The 9565-nt window shown below is 41.4% G+C and overlaps 2 long non-coding RNA genes across 2 annotated transcripts; one reads left to right on the top strand and one right to left on the bottom strand.

Moving 5' to 3' along the window:
- Positions 1–3375: 3375 nt before the first annotated feature.
- On the bottom strand, positions 3376–7831 carry LOC145861100 (uncharacterized). The gene is made up of 2 exons (XR_014380890.1): positions 7565–7831; positions 3376–7465 (listed from the first exon to the last, which is right to left on the bottom strand). It is a non-coding gene; the product is annotated as an uncharacterized LOC145861100 (long non-coding RNA).
- On the top strand, positions 7279–9155 carry LOC123727813 (uncharacterized). The gene is made up of 2 exons (XR_006759739.2): positions 7279–7431; positions 7579–9155. It is a non-coding gene; the product is annotated as an uncharacterized LOC123727813 (long non-coding RNA).
- The last annotated feature ends 410 nt before the right edge of the window (positions 9156–9565 follow it).

Below are 9565 nucleotides of genomic sequence, written 5' to 3'. Positions count from 1 at the left end.
AGGCAAAAAAAAAGCACACGATTCTCATTCTCGCCATTAGGTGTCACCAACTGTCTTTCTTTTGTTCCTGGGAAAGCCAGGTCCATAGGCCAGGGTTTGACATACTGTATGATACTATCTTCAACCAAATCTGTAACCCTTCTTGTCAGGGTTGCTCACCATTTCAGTGATAAAATATTTATATAGTGTCTAACACTGTCCCTGTCAATGCAATATTTATATAATTCAAAGGGTGACCTCTGTAGCCTATTTCTCTATCAAATGTAAATGTTTTGTTTAAAATATAAATACTTCTTATTGGTTACAGTATAATTGTCTAAGAGCCATCTCCCCACTAACCAAACCAACAGAGTTGTGTAGGCCAAGTTTTTGATATCCACAAAACAACCTAGAAAAAATAGCCTACTGTAGGTAGACTATATGCTCATTGACCGCATTATTTTCCTTTTTGTATTTACCCCAGCTATTATACTCAAATGTTAAATATTTGACAATTATAGCGGGCATTATGTCTATATATTCTGTCAGGGGTGCAACTTTGGTTTTAAAGCTGGAGGGGACATAATATTACAAATAAATGTTTATCCAGTCGGATAAACACTCCAAACACCGCTCAGAGGCGTCCGCATGGTCCTGAAGCAGGCCGTTGCCTCATTTTGTATCACACTCCAATGATAAAACTGGGGGGGACAAAAATGCAATTTCAGAATGTGGGGGGGACATGTCCCCTCCGTCCCCACTGAAAGTTGCGCCTCTGTATATTGTTATTGGTCAAGAATGGGCTGCAATAGCACCCTCCAATATCAGATGAGTGTGTGGGCTAAACACTTGAGAGAGACTACATACCCTCAAGGTTACAGCGGTAGACCAGTAACTGAAAGGTCGCTGGTTCAGATCCCAGTGCTGACAAGGTGAAAACCTGTCACGGTGCCCTTGAGCAAGGCACTTAACCCCAATTGCTCCAGACACACTGGACAATGGTGACCCTGGTCGTGATCCCACTCCCTGTGGGTGTCTCAGGGGGAGTTGGGATACACAAAAAAACACATTGTACAAGTGTGTAACAGGAAAAATATAAGCACCCCCCATGTTATTATTATTACATAGACTATAGGCTGCTTTTGGACACGATGCTCTCACAGGAGGTTGGTGGCACCTTAATTGGGGAGGACGGGCTCGTGGTAATGGCAGGAGCGGAATCAGTGGAATGGTATCAAATACATCAATCATATGGTTTCCATGTGTTTGATGCCATTCCATTCGCTCAATTACAACTATTATTATGAGCCGTACTCCCCTCAGCAGCCTCCACTGGTTGGTCGATTTCTTAATGAATCATCGTCTGTGAGGAGAGGAAAAAAGACAAACTCAGAAAAACTCAGTAGTTTAGATGCTGAAACCTCCAAACTCGTAATGTAAGCACCGGCCAGCTGTGTGCACTTGTAAAGTTGTTATAATCCTCCTCCGTTTTATAAACAGGAAAATACATAATATAAAGCATCATGCACAAATAATACAGTTTACTTTGACGTCCTGCCAAGTTGTCCTTTTATGGCAGTGGTTGACTGCTTTCTCACTCATCTGTTGATAAAACAGTTAAAACGCTGTATTTAAAAGAAATTCAAGCATAGCAGAGGGATATGTTCCATTATAAAACAATGCCTGAAGTATATTTTTATGTATAGTAATAAATTAAATTAAATCAGTGTATGTTAACAGGTCTGAGAATTAAATAAGTAAAGTATAGGCTATACCTTCTCTCTTTTTAAATTCCTAATTTAAGATGAAAGGGGATCTGCACAACATGTGTTAAAGGGATAGTTCACCCAAATTACAAAATGAAAAATAGGTTTCCTTAACCTGTAAGCAGTCTATGGACAAGGTATGACAGCAATCTATGCTTTGGTTTAGTTTACCTGGAACTGTTTCCACGTACTAACGTTTGAGCATTTGTGGCACAAATCCAATTCAAATATTTGCATTTTTCGCACATTATGTTCAAATTCTCTATAAGTGACTTTGTTGAGCTTCACAATTCATTTGAGATATTGTACTTTGGGATTATTTGGACATGACGCACGAACAATGTTAAAATCGGTCCCATGATTTGAATGACATGTTAAAATGTTAGCATGTGGAAACAAAACCAAAGCATTGATTGCTGTCATACCTTGTCTATAGACTGATTAAACCAACAGTGTTGGGTAGGTAACTTTCTAAATGTAACAGTTACTAGTTACCTCTACATTTTAATCAGTAACGTAACTTTTGGATTACCCAAACTCAGTAACGTAGTACATTGTTACTTTTGGATTACATTAGAAGACAAAAAAGGATCCATCAAACGCATTTGGTGTGTCATCATAGTGGTCTTTGAATTGTGGTCAGACTTGCTCAGGTAGAACAAACTTAAACGTGCTTTTTTCCAATGCTGAATTGAATGTCATTGACCAATGATGTATATAAACCCTGGATTGCTGATGAGAGGCTTTGAAGCCACCGGTTGGCCATATAATCCGCCACAGTAACCATAACACAGAAATAGTTCCAATGGTTTTCGCCATTCATTTTTCACATCGTGAATTTTACAAACACTTCATATTAAGTGTGTGTTTGGTGTAGGCTTACATTGGCGTGACGTTTTGATAACCGTGTAATTCTCTCTCGGACAAGCTAAGTTTTATCAATATATTTGCCTCAATTTACTCCCAAAAAATTTGAAATGCTAATTAGCAACAGAAAATACCTCAACAAGACTACAAATTCCTGCAGGAAGTTCCTGCACTTCAGCTATCGTTCACCACCAGATCAGAGACCTGTACCCAATCCATGATGAATCCATGTGCTGTATTGAAATTAATTTAATAAAGTGTTAAACTTCTTGCATCCCCTTTCTCTGTCTTAGCTAGCCACTAACTACACTTTAACTAGCTAGTTAGCAGAGCAGTAGACAAAAATAGCCTAGATAATTGTTTGTAAACCATGTCTACTTCAGACAATTTTCAAGGATGAGCATAAGAGCTTTAAAAAGGGAGAAGACCACTATAAGTCTACTCATGTGGAGAAGTGCAGCTAAAATGAGGGGCAACTTAACGGTTTGGTCAGGGCCAGAATGAGGGATAAAGTTTATCTTGTGTCGGTGAGTGTAGCTATTAAGTTCAGTTTGAGCATCTTAGCAACACAATGTGTTCAATACAGCTGTCAACATTCTACAAGGAAAGAACCACTTAATAAATTATATAATCATTAACCAGATTATCATGGATACCAGAGTGTTGTCATTAATGAGAATGAATCAAAAAATATATTGACATTCAGAATTGATTTTGTTTAGACATACAACCTGTATTGTAGTTTCATGACCAGAGACAAATCTTCAAAGGCAAAGTATTTATTTATTCGGAGTGGTACATGCATTCACACAATCTTGCTTTATAGAATCCTTCCCACTATATGATTGATAAGTCAAGTGTTAAAATCCCAAGTTACCAATTATGGAAAGATTTATGGAAAAACTGCACTTGTTCTCTTGAAAATGACAGTTTATTAAATATTCTACATCTGTAATGTAATCAAATCAAACTTTATATAGCACATTTCTTACAATGAATGTGTTCAAAGTCATACATTGAAAGGCATGTGGCACATCCTTCCTCTTGCCAGGTCTCTATAGGTAACCAAGGGATTCTCTCTACCACATGAGAATGCCACCGTGGAGCTCATACAGGTAGCCATGCAGCTATTTTGGCGGTTCACAATGTCGGCCGTACGGATGTGGAATGCGAGTGGAGGAAGCCAGCCGTGCCCAACCAGGTGCCATCAATGGAGGACCTGTACCCGGCCAAAGACTACAACCCTCTGTCCTGAGATCCCACAGAGGAGGATCTTCAGTGGCTAAGGAACCGTCTCTGGGGCAGGTTCAGTGGAATGGCATGTCTCCTTGAACCTGAGCCAGAACAACTGCTACCCTCCCTGTCATCCCTTTCTGTACCAGACATTGTTCAAAAACAAGGGCACCTGGGGCATGCAGTCATCCTGGCTGTCATGGCGGTGTCGGTGGAGCAGCAGGAGGCTATACGGCAGGCAACAGTTGGACAGCGCACCAACTGCAACTGGCACACAATGAGGAGAAGGTTGACGGCCAGCAAGTATGAATCTGTGGTTAGGGCCAAGAGCGTTACTCCATCGCTGCTAAAAAGGGTCCTCAGATCACAGTCGTTGGATGGGTTGTTGTCTGTAATGTGGGGCTCAGATAACGAAAAGGAGGGCATCAAGGCATTCAAAATGGCTATAGGGATGGATGTGCAGGAATCACGGCTTTGGGTCACAGGGTCTGGGATCCTGGGTGCCCCACCAGATGGTCTGGTGAACACCACAGCAGTGATGAGGTCAAGTGTACCTATGGTGCAAGGGACCTTACCATTGAAGAGGCAGTGAAGTCAAAGGATTTTCTCCGTGAAGACCATCCTTACTGGCACCAGGTCCAAGGTCAGCTCCACATCCCTGGAATGGACACCTGCTTCTTCGTTGTGTGGACCCCCAAAGCTTCCAATACACTCCCCATCGAGCATGACGACCTCTAGCAGACTCATATTGCTCCTCCTGTCAGTACCTGTTTTCGGGAAGTGAATGGTCCAAAAATATTCCACTTAGTTCAAACACACACACAAGGCTCCCAGAATAGGTTATAATATATACAGGTTTTGCTCAAAACTTTACCATGGGCACAGTGGGAATTTATATCTGTGATGTTTCTTACCCCTGTCTTACTTGCTGAAGGCAAGTAGCAGTTTCATCCAGGAGTACAACACGATTCACATTGCATGTTATCATGGGCACATTGGGAATTTATATCTGTGATGTTTAAATTACAGTACCAGTCAAAAGTTTGGATACACCTACTCCTTCAAGGGTTCTCTTTATTTTTACTATGTTCTACATTGTAGAATATTAGTGAAGACATCACAACTGTGATTCCATAACACATATGGAATCATGTAGAAACCAAAAATGTGTTAAAAATACTATTTTAGATTCTTCAAAGTAGCCACTCTTTGCCTTGACAGCTTTGCACACTTTTGACATTCTCTCAACCAGCTTCATGAGGAATGCTTTTCCAACAGTCTTGAAGGATTTCTCAAATATTCTGAGCACTTGCTGGCTGCTTTTCCTTCACTCTGCGGTCCAACTCATCCCAAACCATCTCAAATTTTGACTTCCACCGGTGTAATGTCCATTGCTCGTGTTTCTTGGCCCAAGCAAGTCTCTTATTATTATTGGTGTCCTTTAGTAGTGGTTTCAGACCGTCTCCTCTGAACAGTTGATGTTGAGATGTGTCTCTTACATGAACTCTGTGAAGCATTTATTTGGGCTGGAATCTGAGGTCCAGTTAAGTCGAATGAACTTATCCTCTGCAGCAGCGGTAACTCTGGGTCTTCCTTTCCTGTAGTGGTCCTCATGAGAGCCAGTTTCATCATAGCGCTTGATGGTTTTTGCGACTGCACTTGAAGAAACTTTCAAAGTTCTTGAAATTTTACGGATTGACTGACCTTCAAGTCATAAAGTAATGATGGACTGTTGTTTCTCTTTGCTTATTTGAGCTGTTCTTGCCATAACATGGACTTAGTCTATCTTCTCTATCAAATCAAATCTATTTATATAGCCCTTCGTACATCAGCTGATATCTCAAAGTGCTGTACAGAAACCCAGCCTAAAACCCCAAACAGCAAGCAATGCATGTGAAAGAAGCACGGTGGCTAGGAAAAACTCCCTAGGAAAAACTCCCTACAAAGGCCAAAAACCTAGGAAGAAACCTAGAGAGGAACCAGGCTATGAGGGGTGGCCAGTCCTCTTCTGGCTGTGCAGGGTGGATATTATAACAGAACATGGTCAAGATGTTAAAATGTTCATAAATGACCAGCATGGTCAAATAATAATAACCATAGTAGTTGTCGAGGGTGCAACAAGCACGTCCGGTGAACAGGTCAGGGTTCCATAGCCGCAGGCAGAACAGTTGAAACTGGAGCAGCAGCACGGCCAGGTGGACTGGGGACAGCAAGGAGTCATCATACCAGGTAGTCCTGAGGCATGGTCCTAGGGCTCAGGTCCTCCGAGAGAAAGACAGAAAGAGAGAATTAGAGAGAGCATATTTAAATTCACACAGGACACCGGATAAGACAAGAGAAATACTCCAGATGTAACAGACTGACCCTAGCCCCCCGACACATAAACTACTGCAGCATAAATACTGGAGGCTGAGACAGGAGGGATCAGAAGACACTGTGGCCCCATCCGATGATACCCCCGGACAGGGCCAAACAGGCAGGATATAACCCCACCCACTTTGCCAAAGCACAGCCCCCACACCACTAGAGGGATTTCTCCAACCACCAACTTACCGTCCTAAGACAAGGCCGAGTATAGCCCACAACGATCTCCGCCATGGCACAACCCAAGGGGGGGGTGCCAACCCAGACAGGAAGACCACGTCAGTGACTCAACCCACTCAAGTGATGCACCCCTCCCATGGACGGCATGGAAGAACACCAGTAAGCCAGTGACTCAGCCCCTGTAAAAGGGTTAGAGGCAGAGAATCCCAGTGGAAAGAGGGGAACCGGCAAGGCAGAGACAGCAAGGGCGGTTCGTTGCTCCAGCCTTTCCGTTCACCTTCACACTCCTGGGCCAGACTATACTTAATCATAGGACCTACTGAAGAGATAAGTCTTCAGTAAAGACTTAAAGGTTGAGACTGAGTCTGCGTCTCTCACATGGGTAGGCAGACCATTACATAAAAATGGAGCTCTATAGGAGAAAGCCCTACCTCCAGCCGTTTGCTTAGAAATTCTAGGGACAATTAGGAGGCCTGCGTCTTGTGACCGTAGCGTATGTGTAGGTATGTACGGCAGGACCAAATCGGAAAGATAGGTAGGAGCAAGCCCATGTAATGCTTTGTAGGTTATCAGTAAAACCTTATACCACCCCTACCTTGTCACAACACAACTGATTGGCTCAAACGCATTAAGAAGGAAAGAAATTCCACAAATTAACTTTAACAAGGCACACCTGTTAATTGAAATGCATTCCAGGTGACTACCCCATGAAGCTGATTGAGAGAATGCCAAGCGTGTGCAAGCTGTCATCAAGGCAAAGGGTGGCTAATTTGAAGAATCTCAAATGTAAAATATATTTAGATTTGTTTAAAAAAAAATTGGTTACTACATGATTCCATATGTGTTATTTCATAGTTTTGATGTCTTCACTATTATTCTACAATGTAGAAAATAGTAAAAATAAAGAAAAACCCTTGAATGAGTAGGTGTGTCCAAACATTTGACTGGTATTGTATATCTTACCCCCAGAATGAAAGAGTACATCACTTCCAGCAGATCTCCTTGCTTAGGGTGGTGTTGATCGTGCACTGCTTCTCGTGGGGTGAGCCTGATGTTCCGCATGTCAAGCCTCATGTCTAAAACATGGGGAAAAGGGGACATGAAGTCAGAATTTTGATGAAGCTTCAAATTCAATGTTTTACACAATATTGTATCGTATTTGATGAGTTATTGACCTTTCTGTCCACAGGCTCGATGTGCTGTAGTCTCCACAACTGGACGCTCATGCTCGGATCACCCCGGCACAGGACGTCCATGCATCAGATGGTCTGAAGGATGTTCTGTTGGACTGGAAGACAAAGATACATTTAATCAATGATGGATATTTTTCAATGCCGTATCAACATCTTTATCTGGACAGAAAATGCATTGTTTATCATAACACAAACCCCCCTTGGACAATGTGACAAGTGGTCCATCAACACCCAATCCTCATGCCTCATTATTTTTTCTTGTTAGCCAATCATCAGTCTGGATCTTCCACTTATGCCATGGTGGATGAGCTTCCTTTTCTGGTAAATACAGGGCCCTTTCTCTTTCCCATTGGAAAATGGTAGTTGCAGAACCAAGTGTTGTCACTGGGTTTCCGGTCTGCCCATCTGAAAGATAAAAAAACAAAAGTTACTTTTACTAGCTAAGTTGATTTCTAAAATGTTAACATCTATATTAAAATACCATAGCCCACAGATTTGACTATAATAACGGTAAAACAGACTGGGTTTTGGTCTATCTGCACATCTAAAGTCCTACTATGTGGATTGGACATTTCTGCTGGGATGGAGGAATTATATGGAACGGTCAACTAGATGATCAGGACAATTTTAGGGTACTATTTGCCTGAAGAGGTGAAGTATTGCGATGAGCTATACAACTGTACTTCTGATTCTAATTCTCAAGAGGAAAGTTAAAACCGTCAGCCGTGAAGTCACCGAAAGGGACTGACATGCAGAGATGTAACATAAGGATTTTGGGCACTGGCCAGATCTAAATCTGTGGCATGCGATGTTTGTAAAGGCAAAATTGTACTGCTGTGTCAGGCTAGTTTGGCACATGTTCTACTAAGTATTTCACTGCTGTCTCAAAAGTTCTAGCCTCGGGCTAGCTTAATTCCATCCCTGCTGATATGTATAACTGACTTCACAGGTCATTTGATTCGTCATGTACAGATGCACTCATGGAACAAAAACGTTTGTGTTTTGTATGGGGAAAACATTGAGCCCACAAGTCCATTTGTGAGCTAGCTAGCCAACTTTAGCTGATGTAGCTAACTAGTCAACCAAGGTGCCTAACTAGCTAGGTCACCTGGTGATATTTAGCGAGCTAGTTAACATTAGCTCACCGTTCGTGTAGTTAAACTTTTGTAAATGGTGACATGCTAGCTAACCAATTATCTTTTCACTGGTGCTGGCCTAATGTTAGCGAGCAAGTCTGACTACACGACTGGTGAGAACGTTAACTAGCTAGCTAAATATCCTTTCCTGGTGGGCTAACGCTAGCTAAATCAAAATCGAATCAAATGTAATTGTCACATACACGTGTTTAGCAGATGTTGACAAAAGTACACATCCAGATAAAGAAAGATCTCTTAATAACAAGGGGTTAAATCTTTTTCCAATTTTCTCTACAATAGGAGAGACATTTTAATTGGCTCTTTCTTTCTGATCTTTTCAAACTTTAATACCAAAATATGTGATCACATATTTTACAGGAATATTACATGTTGAGCCTTGTAAAAGTCTGCAAATAAAATAAAGCTGTCTTCCATAATGTGCTCATTGTAGTCTATCAAGTCCCATACTAGTCGGATATTATTACATATACCGTTTAAGTGGGAAGTTTACATACACCTTAGTCAAATACATTTAAACTCAGTTTTCACAATTCCTGACATATCATCCAAGTAAATATTCCCTGTCTTAGGTCAGTTAGGATCGCCACTTTATTTTAAGAATGTGAAATGTCAGAATAATAGTAGAGAAAATTATTTATTTCAGCTTTAATTTCTTTCATCACATTCCCAGTGGGTCAGAAGTTTACATACACTCAATTAGTATTGGGTAGCATTGCCTTTAAATTGTTTAACTTGGGTCAAACGTTTTGGTAGCCTTCCACAAGCTTCCCACAATAACTTGGGGGAATTTTGGCCCATTCCTCCTGACAGAGCTGGTGTAACTGAG

This window comes from Salmo salar, chromosome 16 (genome assembly GCF_965601325.2).
Source record: "Salmo salar chromosome 16, fSalSal1, whole genome shotgun sequence".
NCBI classification, from domain to species: domain Eukaryota; kingdom Metazoa; phylum Chordata; class Actinopteri; order Salmoniformes; family Salmonidae; genus Salmo; species Salmo salar.
Note: the sequence above shows the minus strand (reverse complement) of the source record. Positions and strands in the feature narration are given on the sequence as shown.